Genomic DNA, 24434 nt, shown 5'->3' with positions numbered 1-24434 from the left:
CTTCATTATCTCAATCTTGTAAATGGCCTATCATCCCTCTAAGGGTCTTTGAAAGGAGGCAATTTGGTTTCTTTTTCCTTGATTGGTTCTAGGAGATGCATCAGACTATAAGATTCAGCAGGACAATTTTGGTGAATAAATGTGACCCAGTGTTCTCACTTTGAGAAAACATCTGTCACTGATGGATAAAGGGCATGAAATAACCAGGGATGGCAGATCTGTGGCCTGTGGGTTTCCAGAGCCTGAACTTGGCCTCCGAATCCTTCTCAACACAGTGCACCAGACAGCCATTACCAACCATTTGGAGCTTGCTCGAGATAGAAATTCATTTGTCAAAGCTGGACTTACCCCTTACCCCTTGCTATAATCAATGCACCTATCCTAGCCCCTTCTCCCAAAGCCCTACAGAAAGGGTATCAGGTATGTAATTTGCTTGGCTTCAACCCTGCATGTTTAAATCAAGCCCTTGATAGGTAACAATTGCCTCTCTATTTAGGGACCTGTTCTCAAATTTCGGAGTTTATAACTGATTTATGACCTATAAATAGATGAACCTCGTTGCTGAATAATTTACATACTGAGGTCATGATCTCTGGATGAACCTGACACCCATTAGTATTAAACTCATCATCCATGTGCATCTGAGCTAGAACACAGGGAGAACCACACCCCATATTGTGGGAATAGAAATGCAAAAGGCCTAGACTTTATTCTCTCCAGCCAATTCACTTTCCTTTCAGCTTCATCTCTAAAATGGGATGGTATTTCTCCATAAGTGGCAATGCTAAGAAAACTATTCAAAGAAGGAGTTCCCCTGTGGTTCAGTGGTAACAGCTGTGGTGTAGGTCGCAGATGCAGCTTGGATCCTGTGTTGCTGTGGCTGTGATGTAGGCTGGCAGCTGCAGCTCTAATTTGTCCTCTAGCCTGGGAACCTCCATAGACTGTGGGTGCGGCCCCCAAAGGCAAAAAGAGCAAAAAAAGAAACATTTTCCAATTGCCACTTGGGGATTTTTGAGTCCCTGAGGGTATAGGGGTTATGGGTCTCAGAGCCACACACACTTTATTTTAATACTACTTCAATTAGCATAAGCACACACTTGTTTTTCCAAGTACACTATGTTGTTGGTGTTCATCTAATAGAAAAGAACCACTCATTCCAATTTCAATCTGGATGAAAACTACATTTCCTATGATAAATGCCAGAGGGTTGACGGGAACAGACTCATCCCAAGCTGAAATGCTCAAACCTAAGCTTTGGGACAAACTGCGCCCAAAGACTGCTCATTTCAGAGTTCTCGTCATGGCTCAGCAGAAATGAATCAGACTAGTATCCATGAGGACATGGGTTCGATCCCTGGCCTCGCTCAGTGGATTAAGAATCCAGCATTGCGGTGAGCTGTGGCAGGCGAGGCTCAGATCCTGCGTTGCTGTGGCTGTGGTGTAGGCTGGCAGCTACAGTTCTGACTCGACCCCCTCACCTGGGAAACTCCATATGCTGCGGGTGTGGCCCAAAAAGATTTAAAAAAAAAAAAAAGACTGCTTATTTTATCCTGGGGTGTCCCTGCCTCAAGAGACTAGGCAAAACCAAAAAGATCATAGAGCGAAACCAGCTCAGAGTTTAACAACATTAACATGGAGATTTTATTTTATTTTATTTTGTCTTTTTTCTCTTTTCTAGGGCCGCACCTGCAGCATATGGAGGTTCCCAGGCTAGGGGTCTAATTGGAGCTGTAGCTGCAGGCCTACACCAGAGCCACAGCAACGACCTACACCACAGCTCATGGCAACGCCAGATCCTTAACCCACTAAACAAGGCCAGGGATCGAACCTGAAACCTCATGGTTCCTAGTCGTATTTGTTAACCACTGAGACACGATGGGAACTCCAACATGGAGATTTTGTGTTCGTTTGTTATTGGAACCTGAGTCAATTCACAAAAATGTTGGGTTTTTTTTGTTTTGTTTTTTGTCTTTTTGGTTGTTGTTGTTGTTATTGTTGCTATTTCTTGGGCCGCTCCCGCGGCATATGGAGGTTCCCAGGCTAGGGGTTGAATCGGAGCTGTAGCCACCGGCCTACGCCAGAGCCACAGCAACGCGGGATCCGAGCCGCGTCTGCAACCTACACCACAGCTCACGGCAACGCCGGATCGTTAACCCACTGAGCAAGGGCAGGGACCGAACCCGCAACCTCATGGTTCCTAGTCGGATTCGTTAACCACTGCGCCACGACAGGAACTCCAACAAAAATGTTGTTTTAAGGGAAATGATTTGGCCTGAGTAATTGTGAATAACAAGGAAAAATAAACAAACAAACAAAATATGGTAGTGGGTAATACAAGTGGGCCCTGCTTCCAATCTTAATTTTTGATCTAGTTTTTATTTATTTTTTGTTTTTGTTTTTTCTCTTTACTGCCACACCTGCAGCATATGGAAGTTCCCAGGTTAGGGGTCAAATCAGAGCTGCAACTGCAGGCCTACACCACAGCCACAACAACATGGATACAAGCCACATCTGCAACCTACACTGCAGCTTGAGGCAAGGCTGGATCCTTAACCCACTGATTGAGGCCAAGGATCAAACCTGCATCCTCACAGACACTATGTCAGGTTTTTAACCTGCTGAGCCACTATAGGAATCCCTAGATATAATTGTTTAAAGTTTCTCATCTTTCATTTAAACTTAACGATTTCAGAGAAATTTTATCTTCGTTGTTAACTGGATTTCAATTGGAAATAGCTCCGGAAGTTTTAAATCTAAATTTGTCTTTTCAGGTGCATTTAGCTATTTGACACATCAGAGTGTCTGAAATTTCTGTAAATATGGAGTCCAGGTCCCAGTTCTGCTACTTGCTATCTGTACATTGAAAAAGCCACTGGCTTAACAGGTTTCTGTTTTTTCATCTTGAATACAAAAATAACTGTATTTTATCATACCAGGATCATTGATGGATTTAAAACAAGGATCCCTAAAATCTTCTTGATGAGTTTTTTTCTCCATGAAGACTTACTATTAATCATTAACAGTACAAATAACAGCTGTCATTTACTAAGCATTCTGGGCCAGATGTTTTGTACATACTTAAAATTTCATAGATAAGAAAATTGAGGTACAGAGGGGTTAAGTAAATTGCCTAAAGTCACATAAATAGTAAATGGCAAAACTGGGATTCCTGCCCATGGCTACTTAGATTCAGGTTCTGCTTTCTAATGGTAATTCCCATGAGCCACTAGGAAGGAGATATAGGGCAGTGCTGGGCTAAGAGATAAATCAGGCAAGGCTTTAAAAAGAATGAATGAATTCTGAGGCAAGGGTCTCCAAAGAAGACTCTTTGGAAAAAAGAGGAGTCTCTATTGCCAATAGGAAGACATATGGTGTAATAGAAAACATGGAGTTTGGAGTCAGAACAACCTAGCTGAGAATTTTGGTCAAGTTACTATTTAGCTGAAGGGCCTTGGGCAGGTTATTTATCCAGCCTTAGCCTCATTTTTCTCACCTGTGAAATAGGGCTAGTCCTGCCTGCAGAGTTGTTTTGGTGGTTAGAAATAATCTGTGTAAAGTGTCTTGCACACGATAAGCATACAATATATGACAGGCAAATGTCCTTCCATCAAGTACCTCTGCAGCATTTCCCAAAGTGCATTGTCAGTAGGCACAGGTAATTAGAAAGAAAAGATCAAAGAACTTTTAAGTGAGAGGACAGTCTGACAGTCAAGTAAACCTGGGAAATGCTGTTAAGCAAAGTTAAACTGTTTCCATACTGCAGGACTTCTCAGAGCCTTTAAATTGTAAAGACCCAATCGGAATCTCCAAGAGGAAGTATCCTCCCAATTTATTTGATGATATAGCCCAATTTTTTATTAAGTGTCTTACAGGACTGATGTCCCCATGAGCACATTAGGAAGCACTGGTCTGGCGAGTTTGGGAAGAAAAGGCTGGGTTTCTCCGATCCAGTCATTATGACGCATTCACTATTTTGTAGTACCTCCAAGAGTCATCTCCATTTATTTCTTCCTAAAATAGGACTTCTCTTTTTTCACAAATGTCACAGAATGAATCTCTAAAGAGTGATTTCCAGTAACCATTCAAGTGAAAAGTTCAGCTCCCAACAGGACTAGGCAACATCCACAAAGCAAACCAAGGCGGGCCCACAGGGCCAAGGTGTTACTGGGCCTCTCCAGATGGCAGGCTATGGCTGCTTCTTGCTGCCTGCCAAGAGAAGCTTTAAAAGTGAAGTTTTCTCTACAGGCCACCAGAAGGCACTGGCCCTGGGGGGAGGGAAGAGGACCCATGTCACCCACCCAGAGAGTAAGAAGCCTGCCCATCCAGAGGGGCCCTGCTTAGGCTCCTGTCCATGCACTTGCCAAAGGCCAACCCAGCCCAAGGAGGGGGAAAGAATTAAACAGAGGATCAGCTTTTTATTTTCATGTAAAAAGCACTTGCCCTCAGGTTATAAATGTTATTGCATTTGTGTAGCACTTTACTGCTGCCCTCAGCTTGCAAGCATCACAGGATCCCAGTGGCAGTACTTTTATAACCCTTGATCAATAGCTTATTTCTATCGCCTTCAGTCCCAGCTGCCAATCCGTTCGGTATAATGTGGGAGGCAGACTTCGCTGCTCTCCAGCTGTACATGTTATGAATGTAAACTGTGAGCGTAACATATGTATGTGCATTGTGCGGGGGACATGGGATCTTTGAACAAGGACTAACAAAAATGGGCCCCTTGTTCTGGGAGACTGCCACCAAACCGGGAGCTGACTCTCTAGCTGACTCTCTCCCTCTCTCGCGCTCTCTCGCGCTCTCTGAAACCACGTGCTTGGTATTCTTTGGCGGGTCCAGAGAAATGCCATGATTCTTTTTTGTGTGTTTTTATTTTTCGTATAATGAGGGTGATGAAAGATGGGAAGATGTCAAAGTTCCCAGAAAGGGCCATGACTGTCTTGTTCATCGCCCCTGTGTTCCTGGCCCCTAGACAGAGCCTAGCACAAAGCAGGTGCTCAGAAAATATTCGTTAATTAAATGAATGAATCCAGTTTGCCATGGAAGGGGAGGAGGTAAGTCTTGGAACATTCTCCTGGGGCTGCCTCAGCAGAGAGCACAGAACAAGACTTTACGTCGTCAGCAGCACTGGGGACCACAAACAGCTTTGCTGGTCTGCTTATTTAAGGCTCACTGCTAGGCACCACGGGAATCGTGGCGAGAAAAGATCGCTAAGTATAACCAGCTTCTCTGCTGCTTTATTTGTCCATGGAGGGAGTCAGCCCGGCAACCCCTCAAAGGACAGATACCTTGCCTCACGTTCTTCTCCCCACTTCAGAAGCCACTCTAGGAGAGGCTTTGAAGCAGGGCCCCAAGGCTCCCCAACATTTTCCACCACGAGGAAACTGACTCCGGCTCACAGTAAGGCAGCCAAGCCTGCCCTTGTCTGAACCTGCGTCCTTGAGACACAGCCAAACCTCTCCCTGCTTGGCGGAGGGATGTTGAGGTGACATTCTTCTCCCTGCCACTCAGCATCTTTTAAACAGTCCTCCTTCCACCTTGGGAGAATATGCATGAACGTACTGCAGACTAAGGCCACAGAAGCTGAAAATTCCCTTTCTCCCTGGGAGGGGAATTCATTGCAAGTGAAAAGTAAGGATCTGGGATGGATGCAAGTTGTTCTGAAGTTCTTTGGGTTGCCACTGGTAGAAAGATATCCACGTCAAGTGGAGTTAGTGAACGAGGGACCTCGCTGAAAGGATGGGTGTCTCAGGAGGCCAGGTCAGTGGGCTTCGGAGGGACCTGGACTTGAGCCCTGGCAAGGGTGGGGGAGCAGGAGCAGCGACTCCCCAGTCTGCCTGCTGCCAGCTGCACGGAGTTCACAGCCTCCGGGACGTGTGGCAGGAGGGGGGCAGGAGGTTGGCACAGGCCCTTTTGGCTCTGGACCACATCGCCTGTAGTGCACCATGAATTAATATTTTTAATAAATCCTGTAATTATCTTGTGAACAGAACATTTTTGTGGCATTATATTTTGTGGTGTTAAAAGCATTAATTTGTTCAATATAAACATTTAAAATATGCCATCATCTTTGTAACCTTGTTTCTTTATTTCTTAATGCACCGAGAGCCTCACAAAATAGGTGAGCTCTAAGGTCACAACTAAGACATGTGCTCTGCTCTGTGGAGCCGAGCTAACTGGCCAGACAGTCACAAGCCAGCTCTCAGGTCCAGTTCTGAATGTCAAGAAGAAGCCGCTCCACCAGAGGTTCACAGACACCACCCCAACACTGCTCCCAGTCCACTGAGTTTTAAGGCCCCCTTAAGGAGGCAGAAGAAAAGGGGTCCTTATGGGCTGGACAGACACGCCACAGTATATCTTTACTATACCATCCTCCTCGTGGGCTCCCCAGTGCAGATCCCAGGATGTTCAGTCTCCAGCTGGGCGAGCAAAAGACCTCTGGGTCTGTGGATCATAGCGGGGAGCTCACCTTGCACCTCAACTTTCCTAAGCGTGCGTGACCCTGCTTCCCCCAATCTTGCCTTTCTAATCCATCACCATTTGCTGTGATCCTGATATTTTTCTCTTTGTAATTTTCTGTTTTATCTCATCTTTTCTTTTGAGTTGCCTCAAATCCTTTGTGGCTTGACAAAAGATGAAAAAAATTAAATAAGTGTCAGAGGTTGTATTTAATGCCATCAGATCCACCCATTTTATAGGCTTCTAGGATCCTAGCTGTCCACCAAGAGGACTTGGGCCAAGTTGGTCTTGGTCTGTCCATCTCTCCTTGCCTCCCAACTTTCCGTTTCCTTCCTTTTGTTTGGGGCTTTTTTTTTTTCCTGCATCTGCAGCATATGGATGTTCCCAGGCCAGGGATCAAAACTGTGCTTCAGTTTCCATCTGCACCACAGCTGTGGCAACACTGATCCATAACCCGCTGCGCCACAGTGGGACTTCCTTTCTTTTGGTTGGTTGGTTGGTTTGTTTATGGCCACACCTGTAGCATTTGGAAGTTCCCAGGCTAAGGGTTGAAAAGGAGCTGCAGCTGCTGGCCTAGGCCACAGCCATAAGCACCTTGTGGCAAGACCCGATCCTTAACCCACTGAGTGAGGCCAGGGATCTAACTTGCATCCTCAGGGAGATAACGTGTTTCTTAACCTGCTGAGCCACAGTGGGATCTCCCCTTTCGTTTTTTAAGGGTAGCATTTTTCTGGAGAAGCAACCAAATATCTTTTTAAAATAATGGGTTAAGGATCTGGCCTTGCCATGAGCTGTGGTGTAGGTTGCAGATGCAGCTCGGATCCCGCTTTGCTGTGGCTCCGGTGTAGGCTGGCAGCTACAGATCCGATTAGACCCCCAGCCTGGGAACTTCCATATGCCGCAGGTGCAGCCCAGAAAAGACAAAAAGACAAAAAAATACTTTTAAACACGGTTATATCACCAATAAAATAAAAATCATTCAAATTCCCACACACCCTCAACCCCTCCCAAGAGATAACTATTGTAAACATTTTGGTCTATAACTTTCCAGGTAATTTTCAATAAAATTAGCTCCACTCTTAAAAATAGCCCTTCTATAACATTGACGTTTATTCTATTTTTAAATGTAGCAGTGTACATATGTTTCTTTTCATATCATTGCATATTATTCTGGAAACATTTTATTTCCTAAACTGGAGTCAAATTTGTTTTTTCTGATGTAGAAAATATTCATCCAATTCAGGGAAATAAAGTTTCCCTCAAAATCCTACTTCCTATTATTAAAAAAGAAATCCTTCAAGTTTTTATTTATTCGTATATGTATACATATGTACAAACATACATTTACATAAACTGAATCCTAACACGTAGTGCTTCGTAACCTGCTTTTTCCTACTTTTCACTAGATCATGAATATCTCTCCATGTTAATATGTATAGTCATGGATCATCCTTCTTAATAGCCACCCAGAATTCCATTCCATTGAATAAATGTTCGTAATTTATTTAACTAATCACCTATTATTGGAAACATTTGATTTCTTTCCAATTTTTTTTTTTTACTATTCTAAGGCATATTGCACTAAACATCACTGTATCACATCTTTGTCACATGTCTGATTATTCCCTTAGAAACAATTCCCTAAAAGGAAAATTTCTCAGAAAAATAAGCCACATTTTTAAAAATTTGATTCACATTAATAAATGGATCTGTAGAAAATTGTACCAATTTTCATTTCACCCACATGTAAGTGCTAAGCTGAGTCTCCACACCATCTCCAGCATTAGCCCTTACCACTCTTTTTTTATCTTTGCTAGTATGATGGCCAAAAATGACATTGCGTTGTGGTTTCAATCTGTAAGCCTTTGATAATTGGTGAGGTTGAACATATTTATATATATTTGCCAGCTGAATTTAACTTATGAATTATCTGTTTATGGTTTTTGCCCACTTATTAAAGTTTTATCTTTTTTTCTTATTGGTGAGTACAAGTTTTTTTTTTATTACTAAGTAATAGCCTTTATTAAGGCTATTAACCTTTACATCAATGCTGAAATTATTTTTTCTCACTGAGTTCATCATGTCTTCTGCCATAGGAAGTTTTTATTTTTATATATTTGTATCAGCCCGAGGGAACAAAAAATCAAGAAACTGGGGGTTAAACCATAAAATAGTAACTATTTAATTAACCTGAGATCCAGAATTGGTTTGGTGGTTCAGAGATGTGATCCATCCCTTTACATCTTTCAAATGTCTTACCTACAATGTGTTGACAGTGTCTCCCCTGGTACAATGAGGTGGCCGCTACGCCTCCGGATACTACCTCCTCATACTCAGATTAGGAAGGAAGAGGATAAGGACAAATTTTTTTTTCATCTCACAGATCTGTAATCTCATCAGGAAGGAAAATCTTCTTTCCCAGGAGTCCCCAGCAGATTTTTATTTACATCTCATTGGTAACCAGTCGTGTCTGCCAAAATAGTCAAACCTGTCGATCATTTTCTCCATGACATATGGCTTAGTGCCATATTACCAAAGGCTCCTCTCACCTCCAAAATTCTTTTAAAACATGCTCTAGTATTATATGCTTGAACTTTCAAGGTTTTTGTTTGTTTACTTTTTTTAATTTCTGAATCTTCAAATTATCTGGAGGTTATTTTGGGGTGTGATTTAACCTAACTTTATTTTTTCCCTAATGATATTCAGTGATATCAATGACTTTTATTAAATAATCAGTACTTACCCCAACACACAGAAATATACATCGTCTTTGTTATACACGAAATTCCCCTATATTCATGGGCCCATGGCCATTATTTGTCTTTTCCTGCACTAGGAACACAATGTTTTAAACACTATGGTTGCATGAGTCTTTTTTTTTTTTTTTTCTTCCATTTTTGGAAGCCCTGTGACATACAGAGCTCTCAGGCCAGGGATCAGATCTGAGCTGTGGTTCAGTTTTGACCTATGCCTCAGCTGCAGCATCACGGGATCCTTTAACCCACTATGAGGGGCCCAGGATTGAACCTGCACCCTGTCACTGCAGAGATATTGCTAATCCTGTTGTGCCATGATGGGAACTCCTATGGGCCATTTTTATATCAGGTAGAATAAATTATTTTTCATTATTTTCTTGGCTATTCTCCATTTGTTTATTCTTCTAAATAAACTTTAGAATGAGTTTAACTTGTTCCCTCCCTCCTCCAACAAATAATCTCTCTTGGCACTTTAACTGGAATAACATTAAAATTACAGATTAATTTTAGAAGACTTTACCAATATTTACTCTTTCCTTCCAGGATCATGGGTTGTGCCTCTCCATTTTTTCAGGTTTTCTTTCATGTCATTTACTAGGTTTTGTAGTTTCTTCATAAATATCTATTTGTGTCAAGTTCATTTGCTTTTTGCTTTTTATGCCAGTTGTGAATGGGATCTTTTATGATGGTCGGAAAACTAAGCAAGGATCCTTCTTGCATTCCTTAAATACACCCTATTTGGTTATAATTATTTTAAGCTATTGCTTGATTAAATTTGCTAATATCGTATTTAGGATTTATTCTCAAGAGATGTTGGGCTATATTTTTTACCCCTTGAAGGACTTTTATAATAAGGTTTGCAAGGTTTTAAAATGAATTGGGGAGTTCCCGTCGTTGCTCAGTGGTAACGAACCCAACTAGTACCTATGAGGATGTGGGTTCGATCCCTGACCTCACTCAGTGGGTTGAGGATCCAGCATTGCCGTGAGCTGTGGTATAGGTCGCAAATGCCTCTTGGATCTTATGTTGCTGTGGCTGTGGTGTAGGCCAGCAGCTGTAGCTCCGATCCAGTCCCTAGCCTGGGAACCTCCATATGCCATAGGTGCAGCCCTAAAAAGCAACAAAACAAGAACAGCAACAAAATTAATTAGGGAACTTGCAGTCTTTACCTTACTCTAAAACCACTTTATCCAATATAGTAGTTACTCGCCATGTAGGCAACAGAGCACTTGAAATGTGATTGCTGCAACTGAGGACTGAATTTCTAACTTGATTTAATGTACGTTTAAATTTAGAAACTGATCCTCAATTCTGGCATTGTCACTACAGCGGCTTGGGCTACTGCTGTGGTGTGGGTTCAATCTCTGGCCCAGGAAATTCCACATACCTTGGGCATGGACCAAAGAGACAAACTAATCCTCAATTCAGTTACTGGAAATCTTTTATGTATGTTTGGAACAACGTAGATATGTCATTCTACTTTTCAATGGTCAATTTCATGATACCTAAGTCTTCAGAAATCAGTATTTCTGATAAAAATTTAGCATCTGAATTGAGATGTGATGTGTAAAACACACTAGAGTTCAAAGAATAATTCAAAATATCCCATCAATAATGTTTATATGTTGAAATGATAATATTTTTGATATACTGAATTAAATAAAATATATTATTAAAATTAATTATCTATTTCTTTTTACTTTATCTTTTACTTTACTAGAAAAATTTTAATTGTATATGAGGTTCATGCTATATTTCTCAGTCACCACTACTCTAAATTTTAAACTAATAGCAATTATCCTTAATATTTGATGGAACTACATTTTTTTTTTTTTCGGTCATGCACAGCATGTGGAGGTTCCCGGGCCAAGGAGTGAACCCAAGCCACAGCAGCGATAATGCCGAATTCTTAACAGTTAGGCCACCAAGGAACTCCTTTTTCTTCTTTTAATTGAACAATAGTTGATTTACTAGGACTACACTATTTTTAAAAATGTCTACATGTTGTTTTATCAAATGGATGAACTAAATGTGTTTAATCAATCTGTTATTGTTGAATATTTAAGTTATTTCTTCTTTTCCCTCTTTTCTTTTTTCCTTCAACGATTATAAACAATTTTGTGTTTAACAAGCTGGTGGCTGTATCTTTGTGTAGGGAATGACATGATCAGACTTGCTTTTTGAAAATCACTTTGTTTATCTTGTAGAGAACAGACACTGGCCAAAGCTAAGCAGAGATTCAGCCAGTTAGGAAGCCACTGCGAAAGTTCTGGGGAGATGGGGCCTGGGGAAATGGAAAGAAATGGACACCTTTCTGAGACAGTTAGGGCAAAGAGCCAAGAGGACTTGGAAAGAATTGAACACTGGGATAACGGCAAAGAAACCACCAATGGTGACGCCTAAGGTTGTTCTTGGGCAACTAGAGGTTGGCGAGATAGTCATTGAGGTGGGAGTCCTAAAGAAGGACTGGTTTGCAGGAATAAACTCTTTTTAAATTCTTTTTATGGCCGCATCGGAGGCATATGGAAGTTCCGGGGTTAGGAATCGAATCGGAGCTGCACCTGTCGGCCCTCTCCACAGCTACAGCCATGCGGGATGGAGCCACATCTGCGACCTATGCCACAGCCTGCAGCGAGGCCAGATCCTTAACCCAGTGAGCGAGGCCAGGGATCAAAAGTGATCCTCACAGACACTATATTGGGTTCTTAACCCACTGAGTCACAGAGGGAGCTCTGGGAATAAGCTCTTGAGTTCAGATTAAGAATGATGAGTTGAACCTGCTCCTGAGGCATCCGAGTAAAAGTGCGGGATAGATGGGCTAGAGCAAGAGGAGAGGCCAGGATGGAGATAAAATTTGGGAATCATTGATGGATAGACAAAATCTGAAGCTGAAATGGTCTGAACGAGATGATCTGGGGAGAGAATGTAAATTGACAGATCTGGGTAATTGTAGGGGCGGGGCCCGGTATTACAACCAAACCTTGAGGAACATCCATATTTAAAGCCAGGCTGAGGAGTCAGGAATGGGGACTAAGAGAGTGACCAGAGGTGTAGTGGCAAAGCCAGGGCAGCATGGCGTGGACTGCCACAGATCCAAGGAAAGGGGGTATTTTAGAGAGAGAGAATCAACAACTGCTGAGAGATTAAGATTTTCAAAGAGCCTATTGCTCATTCCCACTAATAATCAGAAAACACAAATTAAAACAAGATAACACGGTTCAACCACCAGGCAGTTAAGATTTTTGAAGATTAATAATATTCAGTGTGGGCAAAGATAGGGAGAAGGGTTGCTCTCACATGTTGTCGGTAGAAATGTAACGGACTAACTTTGGGGTTGTCTTGACAGCGTCTATAAAACTATAAACTGCAACCACTCTTTAACGCAGCAATTTCTCGTCGAGGCATCTGTACTAGCGAAATGTTCACTCGTACACAAGAGGTGGTGATTACAATACTGTTCACTACACCACTGTTCGTAAAATGGAAAAACTGCTAATAGCATAAATGTCCTTTGGTGGAAAGACAACAATGGCATGTACTATTGAACACTACGTGCAGCAGGGCAAAGAAATAATGTAGATATATAGACATTTAAATGGAAAGCTCCCTAAGCCAGAATGAAATTAAAAAATACGTTGCAGGAGTTCCCGTCGTGGCTCAGTGGTTAACGAATCTGACTAGGAACCATGAGGTTTCGGATTCGATCCCTGGCCTTGCTCAGTGGGTTGGGGATCCGGTGTTGCCGTGAGCTGTGGTGTCGGTTGCAGATGTGGCTTGGATTTGGCGTTGCTGTGAGCTGTGGTGTAGGCCGGCGGCTATAGCTCCAATTAGACCCCTAGCCTGGGAATCTCCACATGCCATGGGAGTGGCCCAAGAAATGGCAAAAAGACAAAAATAATAATAATAATAAGTTGCAGAACAACATATATCACATAATCTTATTAGTATACATGTATATTTGCATCTTTAGATTTATATGGGTATAGGAGTTCCCGTCTTGGCGCAGTGGTTAACGAATCCGACTAGGAACCATGAGGTCACGGGTTCGGTCCCTGCCCTTGCTCAGTGGGTTAACGATCCGGCGTTGCCGTGAGCTGTGGTGTAGGTTGCAGACGCGGCTCGGATCCCGAGTTGCTGTGGCTCTGGCATAGGCCGGTGGCTACAGCTCCGATTGGACCCCTAGCCTGGGAACCTCCATATGCCACGAGAGCGGCCCAAAGAAACAGCAAAAAGACAAAAAAAAAAAAAAAAAAAAAAGATTTATATGGGTATAAATGCATAGAAATATAAAAGAATAATCTAGCAAGCTGTTAGCAATGATTAATCTAAAAAGTGGTTTAGAGGAGCCCCCGTCATGGCTCAGTGGTTAACGAGCCATGAGGAACCATGAGGTTTCGGGTTTGATCCCTGCCCTTGCTCAGTGGGTTGGGGATCTGGCGTTGCCGTGAGCTGTGGTGTAGGTTGCAGACACAGCTCGGATCCCACGTTGCTGTGGCTCTGGCGTAGGCCGGTGGCTACAGCTCCAATTTGACCCCTAGCCTGGGAATCTCCATATGCCGCGGAACGGCCCAAGAAATGGCAAAAAAAAAAAAAAAAAAAGTGGTTTAGAGTTAGTACGGATAGGTGAAGGAAGACTCCCCTTTACTCTGCGTACTTTGGAAGGGCTTGCATTTTTCAAACGAAAATTTATTAATGAATTGTTGTTTGTGTTTTAATGCCCAGGGAATTCAGAAACATGGGGATTATTGATGGTAAGTTTAGCCAGGGTGTCTCAGGGAAAAATGATGGGGGTGAAAGCCATTTTGGAGTGGTTTGGTGCTTTCCTTCTGCGTTATTATCTACTACTGCCCCCATTAGTTCAGACAGCTGTGCCTGAGCCAGGCTCTGACGGGGTGGTGGAAAGGATATGAGCTCGGTGTTAGGAGACTCAAATGGAGATCCTGGGACCGACATGTACTAGCTGAGCCTTTCCTGATCTGTCTGTTTAATGGGAGCACTCATAGAGTGTTGTGAGGATTACATGAGATGATATCATATCACCAACACCATTCAGGTGGTTAATTATATTATCACTGTACTAATCCTGGGGCCCCAAAATTCGTGTATTGTCCTGCGCCTTGAAATGACCTTTTCAAGTCCTTATCCCAAGGAGTCAAGGCTTGCCCAGGACCTGGTTTCAGGTCAGCAAGGCTTCATCTCACCAGCCTGCCCTGGCTGACTGGCAGTGGCAGCAAGGGGAATCTGTGTAAGAAGGATGCTCAAGGCCAGTAGGCATGTGCATCACCATCCAATCCATCAGCAATGTCTGAAGTGGATGCAGGAGGGAGGAGTGGAGGCGCGCGCGCACACACACACACAAACACACACACACCCCTCTTGTTCACACAAGGCAGTAAGAGAGGCTAAGCTGTTTCCAGGAATTTGGGCCCTTTCTCTTTCTTCTCACTTTTTAGCCATTCTCGTACTATCAACTGGTTCCATCTAATCTTTTCCAAGGTTTAGCCTCCCTTTTGTGTCTCCCAGGGATATCTGTGTTCATGAAGGTCTTCTTGAAAGCAGAAAACCTTTCAAAATCACCCAAATGAATCTTTAGCAGTGACCTGGAGTCCAGTGAAAGGTAGTCACTGAAATAATTTTGAGCCCAGAGTTTTATCCCTAGCTTTTAAATCACACCTCAAAGGTAGCCTCCTTTTCTGCTCCTTCTAAAGTCAAAAGGACACTCAGGCCACGTGATGACTCCTAGGACAGCACCGTCCCAACTAGCCTGGTCTGGCCAAGCATGATCTGAATGCCACATGGGAAGGACCCATGGGTGTCAGCCTTCATCTTCCAGGACTACCAGCTTCTCATTTTGTTTCTCTCAAACTCCCATCTCTTCCCTATGGGCACTTACTACACAAGAAAGCACATGGACATAAAAGGGCTTGTGTGTGTTTAATAATGATGACAGTGGTGGCAGCTTTTATGGGGGCCACCTAGGACCAGGGTGCAGCGCCTGTGCAGGGACTTGAGCCTTTTCTTTCCCCCATTCACATAAAGGAGTGCCTCCTCACATACCCTCCTTGCATTGATTTCTTAATCTTAAAACTGACTTTCCTAGAAGGATACCTTTCCATTTTGTCTCTATTGTTAGATTTTTTAAAAATAATGATTATATATTATAAAAAACAGAAATCTTTCCACGGGGGGAGAGGAACAGATTTTCCAATAGCTTCTCTGTCTTCGTCCTTTACAGCCAATTTGCTCAAGTTTACTGGATGACAGCTACATTTAGTTTAAGAGTATTTGTCCTCTTATCCATAGCATTTGGCATTAATCCATTGGCATAAAATACAAACAACTTTACCTACATTGTTTGAAAGACTTTAGAGGTAGGAGGTAGGAATACTGTGAGTGGCAAAAATCCAGCAAACATGCCTAAAGCTGAATAAGACTGGCATTTCGTGTTTGTTAGGAAATGAAGCTATCTCATCCTCTATCTCCTAAGTTGCCTTTTCCTTTGTTTATGCTTTTTTTTTTTTTTACCACCTCTCTTAGTTTTCTATTGCTGTGTGTTTCTAGTGGTTTAGACAACATAGACTTACGACCTTGAAGTTTCCAAGGTTGAGCATGGCTTAGTAGGATCCTCTGCTCAGGGTCAGCTGCAGTGCAGGCAGTGGCCAGGGTTGGTGTCTCCTCTGAGGCTTGGGGTCCTCTTCCAAGCTTGTGTGCTTGTTGGAAGAATTCTTTCCTTGCAGCTCGCTTCTTCAAGACCAGCAGGGTGGTTCCCTGATGACCTAGTATTTAAAGATCCTGCATTATTACTGCTGTGGCTCAGGTCACTGCTCACTGCTGTGATGGAGGTTCAGTCCCTGGTCCTGGAACTTTCACATGCCATAGGAACAGCCAAAATAAAGAAAGAAAGAAAGAAAGGAAGGAAGGAAGGAAGGAAGGAAGGAAGGAAGGAAGGAAGAAAGAAAAAAACACAACTAGCAGGCTCTTTTCTGATCTCAGGGAAGGGCTAAGTCCTCTTTTAAAGAGTTCTCCTGCTTAGGTCAGTCCCACCCAGGACAATGAGTCAACTGATTAGGAACTTGAATTACATCTACAAAAATTCCCTCATCTTTGCCACAAACATAACCTATCAAAGGAGTGGTAGCTGTCACAGCCACACCTCCCACCCACACTGCAGAAGAAGGGATTATAGAAGGACTACTGGAGGTCAAGTTAGGATTCTGCCTATCACATCATATTTTTACACTGAGCCATCACAGACAAATGAGAAAATACAAGTAAGCAAAAAAGGAAAATAAATTAAATAATTGGAAACTCTACCACCTAGAGAGAACCTCTCTTAGCTTGTTGACTTAGCCCTCTGCCTGTTTCCCATATGAATATGTATTTGTAAAATGAGATTGTAGCAAACACACTACACTGTTACTGACTTTTTCTCATTCTAAAAACGTTTTGAAACTGTCTTACTATATTCACACATAAATATCTATTGCATGCACTTCAAAGGATGTCGTACACTCTATTTTATAAAGTTCCTATAATTTATTTAAGCAGCCCACAGTATGGGGGGGAAGTTAAAGAAACTCTTCAGTTTTGAACAGTTTTCGATTTACAAAAAAAATTGTGAACCTAGTACAGAGAGATCCCATATATCTCACACCCAACCAAATAATAGTTTTCCCTATTATTAAAATCTTTTGGGGGGGGCTTTTTTTTTTTTTTTTGTCTTTTCAGGGCCACACCCACGGCACATGGAGGTTCCCAGGCTAGGGGTCTAATCGGAGCTACAACTGCTGGCCTACACCACGGCCCCAGCAACACAGGATCCAAACCACGTCTGTGACCTACACCACAGCTCATGGCAATACCCGATCCTTAACCGTCTGAGCGAGGCCAAGGATCGAACCCGCCACCTCATGGTTCCAACTCGGCTTCGTTTCTGCTGCAACACGACAGGAACGCCTTAAAATCTTATATTAGCATGGTACATTTCTTAAAAGGAATAAATGAACATTGATACATTATCATTATCTAAAATCCATATTTTATTCAAATTTCCTTGCTATTTTTTCTTTTTATGGCCGCACCTGCAGCATGTGGAAGTTCCCAAGCTAGGGGTTGCATCAGAGCTGCAGCTGCAGGCCTACACCACAAATTTCCTTGTTTTTTTACCTAATGTCCTTTTCCTGTTCCAAGATCCATACAGAATCCCACATTACATCTAGATGTCATGGCTACTTAGGCTCCTCTTGACTGCGGCAGTTTCTCAGACTTTCCTTGTTTTTAATGACCTTGACAGTTTTGAGGAATACTAGCCAGGTCTTTTGGAGACTGCTTCTCACCTGGGATATTTGTCTGATGTTCTTCTCATCATTAGACTGGGGTTATGTTTTAGAAAAGAAGACCACAGAAATAAACTGCCATTTTCAGCACATTGTTTGAAGAGTACACATGGTCAACCTGACTTATCACGATTGATATTAACTTTGATCACTTGGCTGGGGTAGTGTGTTATGTCTCTTCTCCACTTTTTTTTTTTTTTTTTAGGGCTGAACCTGTGCCATATGGAGGTTCCCAGGCTAGGCGTTGACACAGACAAAGCCACTGAAAAAGACTGAGACCAAATCTTTCTCCGCGCAGCCACTTTGAAAAATGGTTTGGTAGTTTCTACAAAATTAAATATACACTTTCCATATGACTGGCAATTCCAGTCCTAGGTATTTACCCAGGAGAAATAGAAAAAATGTCCACCAAAACACAAGTATTAAATAATCAAAGCAGCTGTATTTGTAAAAGCCTAAAAACTGAGACAATCTAAATGTCCATCAGCAAGTGAACGTATAAACAAACTAAATTCTCTCCAGAGAATGGAATACAACTCAGCAATGAAAATAAACTACTGCTCTGTGCAACAACAAAGAAATACCTCAAATATATGCTGAGCGAAAGAAGACACAAAAGAGCACTTTCCATATGATTCCATCTATGTGAAATTTTAGTTTAGTTTATTATTTTATTTCATTTTATTTTTTGCCTTGTCTTTTAGGGCCACACCCATGGCATATGGAGGTTTCCAGGCTAGGGGGTCCAGTCAGAACTGCAGCTGCCAGCCTACACCACAGCCACAGCAATTCAGGATCCAAGCCTGAGTCTGTGACCTACACCAAGCTCACCGCAACACCGGATCCTTAGCTCACTGAGCGAGGCCAAGGATTGAACCTGAGTCCTCATGGATGCTAGTCAGGTTCACTAACTGCTGAGGCACGACAGGAACCCCTATATGAAATTTTATAAGAGGTAAAACTAATTTATGGAGGCAGAAAACAAATCAGTGCTTGGGGTTGGGGGAGATGGATGGGGGAGACTGACCGCAAAGGGCTCAAGGGAACTTTTGGGGGTGTTGGAACTAAGCAGTAGTGGTTACATGGGTTTATACAGTCGTCCAAACTCTTTGTGCACTGAAAATGGGTGCATTTTGGCCATGTAAATTACACCTCGATAATACTGATTGAAAGAAAATGACAACAAAACGGAGTCCAGATTGAAAAAAACGAGGAGGGGGAGGGGGGAGAGGGAAGAGGGGGAGGGGGGAGAGGGAAGAGGGGGAGGGGGAGGGCTCAGGGCAGGAGGAGGACCCACAGGAGAGGGGAGTAGGTAGGGAGGAACATGCTCACCCCAGGTGGCCCTTCTCAGGGAAGGGGGGCAGGGCCTCTTCTGCTCTCTCACCCGCCCTTCGCCATCCCCAAATTCTTTTCCTGATTCTCGAATGTGCCCTCCCCACTCCTCAACTCTGCTGGAGGAGAGAAGGAATCCCTTATCCTGAATCAGCCCAGTTGCAGGACCTGGACTCAAAGAGAATGCAGGTTGTGGACACAAAGAGTAGACCCACCATACCCAGCAGCCCTGAGCCTGGAGTTGCTCTGTGACACATCTGCTTGTTGGGGTGCAGTGAAAGAGATGGGACATGTTGGAGCTCAGGCAACTTTACCTGCAGGACACTCCCAGGCAGAACTCGGCAAAAGTGGGGGTGCCTCACTGCCTGTGCAGATGGGCAGAGGTCTACAACACGGCCACGCAGGGTGGACTGGCTGGCCTGAAACTGCTTCACCCCTGGGTGAGCCCCAGGTCCTGGCACAGTCGGCATTATTGTGATACATCCAAGAGGAGGCAGCATTTGTGCCAAGGAGGACAATGGGCACAGGTGATGCATTAGGAGCAGCTCCTTGGAGGCTGCTGGGGAGACCAGGTTGGTGGACTCTGGTCTCAGGGACATGCCTGGGTGTCCCCCCTCTCCCCATATACTGACAGGGGCATTGTGATGACCAGGACCAACCGAGGGAAACTTCAAGAGGAACCTTAGCAGTGTGGGTGAGCAGGACATTTGGGAAAGATTAGATCCACTGCCAGTCAAGCAGAGTTTGAGATTTGAGGTATTTATGTAACGTAAGCTCATCCGTTCCTTTACGAATCTTTGTTGAGGCTCCTCAATGAACCAGACACTGATTTAGTCACTGGGGCTAAAGCAGGGGCCAAATCGAAAAATCCCTGCTATCATGGGATTCACCTTCTGTGACAGTTACATCCTGTCTTTTCAGCCGGAGGGAGTGCTTTGAAGGAAGGCAAGAAAGGGGGAGGGGAGGGGATGGGCAGGGCCCCTCTGAGAAGGGACACTTCAGCACCCTTTGGACCCAGGGGTCAGAGACGCCTGGAGCATACTGGCTCCCAGAAAAATTCTTAGCAGGGCAATTGCTGGCTCAAAGAGCATAAACATTCTAAGGCTTTGGATAAATAGGTGCTAATAAATTATTCTCCAGAAAGGTTGCCTTCTTAAAGAAAGGGGGGAAAGCTATGTATTTTAGGAGTGCTTCAGAGAGTTTTTAAAATGCGTGTGTATGTGTGTGTGTGTGGCAGGCAATGTCTCCTTTTCCACATGCCACCTCAGAAGGGACAATTCAAGTCCATTTCCCACTCATGTCAGACCTAAGATTTTAGGAACTAAATAGTCTAGTAGTTGAAACACCAGGCAGAAAGGCCTGTGTGTGTAACCCAGCTCTAGCTGGGGCTCACCTGGGGCTCAGCCGGTGGTAAATCATCAGCTGTGGTGTGACTCCGGGGAACTTTTTCCAAAAGCTGTGGAAGCCTCAGTTTTCTCATCTGTAAAATCGGCATTGTAATTAAGCTTCATTCAAAAGGTCATTGGAGGGTTCAACAAGACAACGTGAGTGAGGTGCTTCACAGAGGTACCTAGTACACAGTACGTGGGTGTGACTGGCACTCTGCAAAGTCAGCAGTGCTTCGGGCCCCAGGGCAGTCTTCTGGCCCAGGGCCACGTGCTCCCACATGACAAAGAGATGGCGAAGGCTTGCTCTGTGCCTGCTTCCCAACACCAGATCAATTGTTGTCCTCCAAAATTTCCTGTCTGGCTGAGGGTCCCTACCCAGGTATGAATTAACCCAACTTTAAAAGACTCCAGATGAATGTAAATTGGTGCAGCCACTATGGAAAATAGTATGGAGCTTCCTTAAAAAACTAAAAATAGAGCTATCATATGATACAGCAAATCCCACTTCTGGGCATATATCTGGAGAAAACAATAATTTGAAAAGATATATGCACCCCAATGTTCATTGCAGCACTATTTACAATAGTCAAGACATGCAAGCAACCTAAATGTCCATCCACAGAGGAGTGGATAAAGAAGATGTAATATATGTACACACACACACACACACACACACACAAATGGAAAACTACTCATCCATAAAAAAGAATGAAATAATGGCCATTTGCATCAACATGGATGGACCTAGAGATTATCACACTAAGTCAAACCAAGAAAGATAAATATTATATGATGTTACGTATATGTGGAACCTAAAAAAAAAAAGTTCATTTGTATATGAACTTATTTACAAAACAGAAAGAGACTCACAGACATAGCAAACAAACTTATAGTTACCAAAGGGGAAAGAAGGTAGAAGAGGGATAAATTAGGAGTTTGGGATAATGTGATACAAACTACTGTATATAAAATAGATAAACAATAAGGTCTTACTATACAGTACAAGGAACTGTATTCAATATTCTGTAATAACCATGATGGGAAAGGATATGAAAAAGAATGTATAGGGAGGGAGTAGGATGGACTAGGAGTTTGAGGTTAGTAGATGCAAATTATTACATTTAGAATGGACAAACAATGAAGTCCTTCTATATAGTGGAGGCAACTATACCCAATTTCTTAGGATAGACCATGATGGAAGGTAGCATAAGAAAAGGAATGTATACATATGTATGACTGGGTCACTTTGCTGTACAGCAGAATTGGCACATTGCAAATCAACTATACTTTAAACAATTTTTAAAAGAAAAAGAATACATATATATATGTATGAATCACTTATCCCAGAAACTAACACAACATTGAAAGTCAACTATGTCAATAAAATAAATGAATGAATAAATAAAGCCCCCCCCAGATGATGTGTGTAGGTTTGTGTGTGTGTGATTTTTTCCTCCTAGAAAGGAATGAGGATTTTTTTCCCACACTCTAAGCAAAACCAGATGAGCAGAGTTAGCTCAAATTTCTCAAAAACAATTCACCTCTGCACTTACACCAGATATGGACTCTTTCAACCCCAAAGTACACTTGTGGGTGTGTAGGTCTGAAAAACCACAAGTGACTCAGAACAGGGGCAGAGTAAAACCTGAGCCTGAACACCCTTCAGACAGACTTGGCAAGTTTTGATTATTTGCTTCTGCCAAACAACAGCAACAACCACAAAACACCTCAAATGCAAATACAACCATTACTTTACCTGGAACTTGGACATGAAATGTTCTGCCCCTGCTTTCTTAACATACCTTACACTGTGCACATCAACTTCTCACATTTGCTCTCTAATCGTCCCAAGACCCTTGGACTCAGCAGTCACACCTCAGCAGTTCTTTAAATTAACCCCGAAAAATGGGCTGGTCCCTCATTCACCACCTACACCTACCCAGCTCAGGGCAAGGTGTTCACAGCGAGGAATGGCTCACCTGGAAAGCTCTTCTGACTTGTCAACGAGCTCAACGGTTCCCAAATATGGATCCAAGTTTCCACCCATTCCCTAGTGAGATAAGATAAATGAGAATAATGCAGAGAGGGTTTTCACAAGCTAAAGGTATGCAATTCCATTTTTAATTCTTAAATGATATCCTCTTTATTTTCTGCTTTCAAATATTCTTTTATGAGATCTAGTGACAATAGACGGAGGTTGTGTTGCTGTTTTGTTTTGTTTTTTTATACTGTTCTTTCTTGGCAAAAGAGAAAGTTGGCAAAAAAAAAAAAGACTTGGCCAACGCCATGCTCATCAAAATGTATTTTGAGATTTTCTTAGTCGACAAACCCCAAAAGTTTGGAAAAGGAGCCAAGTGCACGAACAGAAGGAAATGCATATCACCTGGGGCGCTGCCCCATTCTGTGCTCACGTGAGTCCCTGCTCATCCTCACAGCAACCCTGGGGAGCAGGCAAGGGTATTTCCCTTCCATGGATCAGGAAAGCTAGGCTTCTAGCGGTTAAGGGACTTGCCTAAGGTCACTCACAACGAAGGGGGAGGAGGAAGGCGGGGATTTGAACCTTGACTCTGGGAAACTAGGTCCAGAGTCCCCTCCTTCACCTCACAATGTCTATTCCAGAATTCCCGCCCACAAAAAATTCAGAAAAGAGACTCAGAAAAGCATGTAAAATTGAGGTGGGTGTAGAGCCTTCTTCAGCAGCCACCGTGCGTAAGTACATTCACAGAGCAGAAGCGATGCATCCAACCACAACTGAGAGAGAGAGACAGAGAGATGGAGAGAGGGAGGCGAACCACGGTATTCCACGGTCCATGCACTTCCAATAAACACAATGGCTGAAATTAGGAAAGTGTTAAGTGCTGAACAATCAATCAGCGCCAAGCTGATTCATAACGTGAAGGGGCAGGGGCGGGGCCTGAGCACATTAACTGCCCTCTTCAGCCCCTGAGTCCCCGGAACAGGAACTGGACACGGCAGCAGCTGCCTCATTACCAGACAAATGTAGAGAAAGTGACAGTTTAGGGAAAAACAAGCATGATTAAAGGATGGAAGAATCCATGAGTAAAGATGAAGAAATAATTACGCACAGCTCGGCTGACTCATAAATCAAGGATGATCATTCCTTCTACAAACACGGGCAAGGTGAAAAGAATCAAAGAAAGACGCGCTGTTTAAGGTGCATTTAAAAGTGAAACAGTGGCTGGAATTAAGAGAGTGCTGAGGAGTTCCCATCGTGGCGCAGTGGTTCACGAATCCAACTAGGAACCATGAGGTTGCGGGTTCGGTCCCTGCCCTTGCTCAGTGGGTTAACGATCCGGTGTTGCCGTGAGCTGTGGTGTAGGTTGCAGACACGGCTCGGATCCTGTGTTGCTGTGGCTCTGGTGTAGGCCAGTGGCTACAGCTCCGATTGCACTCCTAGCCTGGGAACCTCCATATGCCGCGGGAGCGGCCCAAGAAATAGCAAAAAAAAAAAAAAAAGAAAAAGAGAGAGTGCTGGAAGGGGAAAGTCAGGGACAAGTGGACTCACTGTGAAAAATCACCCCCTGGGGGGGAAGCAGCCTAAACCCCAGGGGGTGGAGATTGGACTGAAGTCAGAAAGAGCACAGTAGGAAGCAGGCCCCCTCTGGGCTGAGACGTGACCTGAGTCTTTTCCCTGCCTTCCTCACCTCTCTCTCCCTCCTCCCCTTCACCTCAGGAAGATAGGACAGCAATTTGAGGAGGAAAATAGTGTCAACAAATATGGCAAGGTGTCATAACATCAGCCCACGGCTCGGGTTGATTTGGAGCCATGGCTAAGGAGCATTAATTATCCCCAAGAAACCAGTCCCACAGCAGAACATTCCTGGGGGCAGAGCAGCCCCTCCGGGCCTCTCCCCTGGAGCTTGCAGGGATCGGGTAGCCAGGCTTATTTATCCAGAACCAGCTATCGCAGGATTTACTGATGGCTTGCGAGGGGTTCCCCATCACTGTGGGCAGAGGAAGGTGAGGTTTGGGCCTCTTCTGCCACTGGAATTCCAGGGTGCCTTAGGAGTGCCTGGGCCCTGGTGCCCAGAAAAGGATGGACGACCAGGGAGTCTGTCCTCTTTCCGCTGGGATCAAACCATCTGGCCCAACCTGTGAAGAAGGGGTTCCTGTCCTGAAATGTCACCCTGAGGAAGAGGAGG

General features: G+C 43.6%; 1 long non-coding RNA gene across 1 annotated transcript; it reads right to left on the bottom strand.

The window, feature by feature from the left end:
• Nucleotides 13821-23513, bottom strand: LOC110259273. The gene is made up of 3 exons (XR_002341485.1): nt 22251-23513; nt 20277-20363; nt 13821-15991 (listed from the first exon to the last, which is right to left on the bottom strand). It is a non-coding gene; the product is annotated as an uncharacterized LOC110259273 (long non-coding RNA).

Source organism: Sus scrofa, chromosome 2 (genome assembly GCF_000003025.6).
Source record: "Sus scrofa isolate TJ Tabasco breed Duroc chromosome 2, Sscrofa11.1, whole genome shotgun sequence".
In the NCBI taxonomy this organism is placed as follows: domain Eukaryota; kingdom Metazoa; phylum Chordata; class Mammalia; order Artiodactyla; family Suidae; genus Sus; species Sus scrofa.
The sequence above is the reverse complement of the archived record's forward strand: the minus strand, read 5'-3'. Positions and strand labels throughout refer to the sequence as shown.